General features: G+C 42.2%; 1 pseudogene; it reads left to right on the forward strand.

Annotated features, from left to right (window-relative positions):
• The first annotated feature begins 1,070 nt into the window (after positions 1-1,070).
• On the forward strand, positions 1,071-2,024 carry LOC112122400 (annotated as a pseudogene).
• Positions 2,025-5,786: the final 3,762 nt, after the last annotated feature.

Here is a 5,786-nt window from a genome sequence, read left to right on the forward strand (position 1 = left end):
ATACATATGTGTGTGTGTGTGTGTGTGTTTTAAGGGGATGGTTCCCATGAATATCTGGAGGTTTATAGAGATAGAGACACTATGGATTATTATATTCAGTCTAAAGCACAGAATTCCTGAATAGGGTTACATATCAGCAAGGGACCAGTGTTCTGGCCTTAGAATTGAACATACTTTTTGTTAATATCCTAAAAATTCTAAAGAATAGTTAATATACAAATGAATCAAATATAGAGAAAAAAACAGGACTAAAAGGGTTAGTATTTACTAACAGATACTCACAAGGGTAATCACTGAGTAACTACTCTGAATTGAAATGTCTGCTTCCAGATTTACACTGCGGCAATCTGAGTCTCAGAGCAGGGTTTGTATTTTTCTTTTAATGGCATGTTGCTAGCTAGCTAGCTAGATAGATGTACATGGGGCTAGCTAGCTCGATGGTGATGTACATAGGCACAGCTTTGTTGAAGTTAGTGGGGCTACACCAGTGTATACCAGTTGATGAAGCTAAAAAGACTAAGGGGTAGATTTTTTAAGATATGTAGATGCTGAGTGGGATTTTCTAAAGTACCTAGGCACCAAACACTCTTTGATTTCAATAGCTGTTGGGTGCCTAGCTGCTTTTTAAAATCCCACCAAGCAACTCAACAGCTTTAAAAAATCCAGCCACAAAAGACTAAAAGAACTTGGCTTGTTTAGCTTAGTAAAATGCATGCTGAGAAGGGATCTGATTGCCCTTTATAAATGCACTGTAAACATCAGGCAGAGTAAATGCTGGCACAAGAACAAATGGAGATAAACTGTCCGTGAGTACATTTAGTCTGGAAATTAGAAGAATGTTTCTAGCCATCAGAGGAGGGAGGTTCTGGAACAACCTCCCAATAAGGGCAAACAATCTAATTAGTGTTAACATGGAGCTGGATCCTTTTATGATTTGGATTATATAATATGGTTCCCAGTGAAAGCAGGGAACTGGACTCAATGAGCCAGGAGGTCTCTTCCAGTCCTATGCTCGTATGAGCTGGCCCATAATGACCACATGGAAATTCTTTTTCCTCCTCCTTCCACAGATGAGGTATACCAGTGAAATTGCACAGCGGAATCACAGCATGCTGACCTACTTCATTTTCTTCAGATTCTGGAGACATCCAGAGACCTGAGCGATATTTTGTATAGGTTTTTCCATTATCTATACCGTCGCCCTGACAGGAAACATCCTTATCATCTTCATGACAGTACTGGACCCAGCCCTCCACACCCCCATGTATTTCGTCCTTCGGAACCTATCCTTCCTGGAGATCTGCTACACCTTGGTCATCGTCCCCAAGATACTGGTCAATTTAATCTCTGAGGAGAGAGTCATCTCCTTCACTGGATGCGCTGCCCAGATGTATTTCCTCCTTTCTCTTGGGACGGCAGAATGCTACCTGCTGGCTGCCATGGCGTATGACCGCTACAGAGCCATCTGCTCCCCTCTGCACTACGCCCTCCTTATGAACCATAGGGCCTGTGCCAAGATGGCCACTGCCTGCTGGCTCTGTGGAATTCTGATGCTGCTGGGCAACGTGGCTTGGATCTTTTCCTTGCCCTACTGCGGGCCCAACGAGATCAACCACTTCTTCTGTGATATCTACCCAGTGCTGAAGCTGGCCTGTGGGGACACCTCGAGGAACGAGGCCTCCATCCTAGCCCTCAGTGTTTTGATCAACCTGTCCCCCTTCTTGCTGGTTGTCGTTTCCTATGCTCGAATACTCTCCAGCATCCTGAAGACCCCATCAGCCAAGGGAAGGCATAAGGCCTTCTCGACCTGCTCCTCTCACCTCACCGTGGTCACCTTGTTCTACGGCTCAGCCTGTGCTATTTACCTGCAGCCGAAGTCCAACCACACAGTGGAGGTGGATATGTTGATCTCTCTTTTTTATTCTGTCCTCGCTCCAGTGCTGAACCCCATGATCTACAGTCTGAGGAACAAAGAGGTGAAGAGTGCCCTGAGCAGACTCAGGGGAAGAAGGAGGTTTTCATGAGTCATGGGAAAAAATTGGGGCTATCCAGTTCAAAGTAGGGCTTTAAAAAATAAAGTTACCAAATTATTGAATCTACCCATGTTTTTCTATGAAATACACCATGGGTTCACTTCTCAGTTCAGCCACAGACTCCCTTGCGATATATAGCTCCACAGGGAGACAAGGTGGGGGAGGTGATATCTTTTATTGGACCAGATTCTGTTGGGGAGAGAGGCAAGCTTTCAAGCTCACACAGAGCTTTTCTTCGAACCCTAACGAGCCAGGCATAGAATACATGCAACTCTAAAGCTTTATCCACTAGGCCACATTGCTTACCTAGCTGTATGCTGGCGTCCTTGTCAACCTGAAGTGTCCTTCTAGTGATGATTAGAGATCCAGAACACCCCAGAGAGTGGTTCCAACATGGTCTTCTGGTAAATTTATCAGTGGGCTTGATCCCAGAACTAAATTACTGCCCTTCTCCTTTGTGAAGTCAATGGCAGTTTTCTATTGCTTTCAATGGAACCAGCTGAGTTTACAGAGATCAAATCAAATGTCAGTTAAACCAAGTTCTTAACCAGACACCAAGACCTCCTGTAATCACACACCCTCCCATAATCCCCTGACATGTGCCTCAGAAATGTTTGTGAACACACTACAATAACTCTCCATATGTACACCTTCACACAGCTGTGACCCCTTAACATTTTTATCATGTGTGCAAACAAAAATGCCCCCACACTACTACAAACATGTACACACATAAATTAATCAGCCGTATGCATGTCCAGAAATGCACACATACGTATTCCTGCTGGTTTGCAAAAATGTAGCCGCAGTTCCCCTAAAACACACACACACACACACACACACATATATTATCCCTCTCCTAATTCTTCAAACACCACACCCCCTGCAACCCACGCAAGTACACCCCTGTGTGCACTCTCTCTCACACATGACTTATTAAAACTAAAAACTAGAGGAGGGTGTGAGCTGCTAAATTTGCAACTGGATATCCAACAATCCAAAGGTTATGGGGGTGTTTGCATCCCCAGGTTTAGTTTTGCATATTGTAGTGATAAGGGCCAGCTGTGAATCTCAGATCTAGTTCCAGGTGTAGGATGCAACCTCCCTAAAATTTTAGAGCTGGCATTTTGGTTGAGCCCCATGAATGATATTTATCCAAAAAAAATATGCACAGCTATGCTAGACATGAATGTGTTTCTGTATATGGCATGGCCCTGAAATGATGGGGTCTAAATTAGCTGTTCCCACTCAAGAAAGAGATCTTGGAGTCATTGTGGATAGTTCTCTGAAATCATCCACTCAATGTGCAGCGGCAGTCAAAAAAGGTGAACAGAATGTTGGGAATCATTTGGAAAGGGATAGATAAATATCATATGGCCTCTATATAAATCCATGGTACGCCCACATTTTGAATACTGTGTGCAAATATGGTAGCCCCATCTCAAAAAAGATATACTGGACTTGGAAAAGGTTCAGAAAAGAGCAACAAAACTGATGAGGGGCTATGGAATAGCTTCCTTATGAGGAGTGATTAATAAGACTGGGACTTTTCAGCTTGGAAAACAGAAGACTAAGGGGGATATGATAGAAGTCTATAAAATCATGAGGAGTTTTATTTACTCTGTCTCATAACACAAGAACTAGGGGTCACCAAATGGAATTAATAGGTAGAAGGTTTAAAACAAACAAAAGGAAATATTTCTTCACACAGCTCACAATCAACCTGTGGAAATCTTTGCAAGAGGATGTTGTGAAGGCCAAGTCTATAACAGGGTTCAAAAAAGAACTCCATAAATTCATGGAAGATAGGTCCATCAATGGCCATTAGCCAGGATGGGCAGGGATGGTGTCCCTAGCCTCTGTTTGCTGGAAGCTGGGAATGGGCAACAGGAGATGGATCACTTGATGATTACCAAAAACAATGAGGAGTCCTTGTGGAACCTTAGAGACTAACAAATTTATTTGGGCATAAGCTTTCATGGGCTAAAACCCACTTCATCAGATGCATGGAGTGAAAAATACAGTAAGCAGTATAAATATTACAACACATTGATGATTACCGGTTCTGTTCATTCCCTCTGGGGCACCTGGCAAAGAGAGAACCAGGGAACTGAATAATCCTAAATAATATCAATGCATTTGACATCAGGAGAAAAAGCGGCAACTAGTCTAGTGCAGAAGGAACTGGACTGGAACTCAGAAGAACGGGATTCAATTCCCAACTCTGCTACTGCCATGTGACCTGGAGCAAACCTCATTCCCTTTACATGCTACTGTTTCACTTCCCGTTCTCACACTTTGTCTCTTAGATTGTCAGCTCTTTGGATGGGGGGGGGGGCATGTTTTGTTCTATGTTTGTACAGCTCCTAGGATGATAGCATCTCACTCCATGACTGGGGTTCCTAGGCTCTACCACAAAACAAATACTAAATAATAACAAATAATATTTTGATTGTAAAGCCTATCTCTCCCTATGTGTTTGGAGAGTGAACTTGGTTGGGGTTAGAGCTAGTGAAAGCTTTTTGATAGAAATAAATTCCTGAGGATATATGGGGTTCTATGTAAATTGATTTTTTAAATGGGGAAAGGTTGATTTCTATTAAATATTCCATTTTATTAATGGGCAAATTCATACCAAAAGGTTTCAGTTTTAACTGACTCTTTGGAAGCGCTGTCTGGTTTACATAGAAAATTTCAGAATATTCCATTGGGACATTTCCAGATTGAACCATTTTTGAACGTTTAATTCTGCAATACATTTTTGATATTTTGACTCTTTGGGATGAAAGCAAATGCCAAAATATTTCCCATGGGACAGAAATTTCCAGCTAGCTCCAGGTTGGGTTACTAGGTGCTATTGTTATACAAATAAGAATAACAATAATAAAAGAGAGAGGTTGGCATTATTCAAAGCAGCTGAAAGACATTTGAATTTCAGTCGGATTTGGGTGCCTAACCCCCTTTGGCCACTTTGAAAATCTCAGTCTGACTCAATATAGGCAGGATTAACCCAAATACACCTGTGTATACTTATGTGCAGGAAGGTAAACAGCAACTTAAGGAGTCATTGTGCTCTCCTAATTAGTACTGGAAGGGAGCATAATGTGGGAGCTGTCCCAGTGGTGACTTGTGAGATCTTGAATAAGGCAACTAAATCTTCTCTGCATTGGAGTCAGTGAAGAACCTTCACTCATTGCAGAGGTAGGTAAGGGGTTCCTGGGTTAGGCTCAGCAAAATTCTCTTCATACAAGATCAGATTGTGGTACTCTTACACAGGTGAGCAGCCCTCTTGACTTCCATGAGGATACATACATGAAAAAGTACCTCATCAATAAGAGTAAAGGTGTCACAGGTTGCCTACAGAAGATTTTAAAAGCTGCCAACATTATAAGAGCCATGGGCATCATCTAGTGTTAAATCAGTGATTTACCTCATTAAACTGGAGAAATCACTCCAATTTACTGCACATTTATATTTTCCACCATCTTGAACTTATCTCTTTATTGTTAAGACTGTTTGCAGTGATGTTGTAGCCATGGTGGTCCCAGGATATGAGAGAGACAAGATAGGTAAAGTAATATCTTTTGTTAGAAAAACTTCTGTTGGTGGGTGGTACAGGCTTTTGAGCTACAGAATACTCTGCTTCTGGTCTGGGGAACTGCCCACTTCATTTCAAGTGCCCGCTTCCAACATGTGCTACCCCTTCTGCTTAACAATCTGCTACAACTTGTATTTAGCTCAGACACTATGCTT

This window comes from Terrapene carolina, unplaced genomic scaffold (genome assembly GCF_002925995.2).
Source record: "Terrapene carolina triunguis isolate 2854851 unplaced genomic scaffold, T_m_triunguis-2.0 Scaffold788, whole genome shotgun sequence".
Lineage (NCBI taxonomy): Eukaryota > Metazoa > Chordata > Testudines > Emydidae > Terrapene > Terrapene triunguis.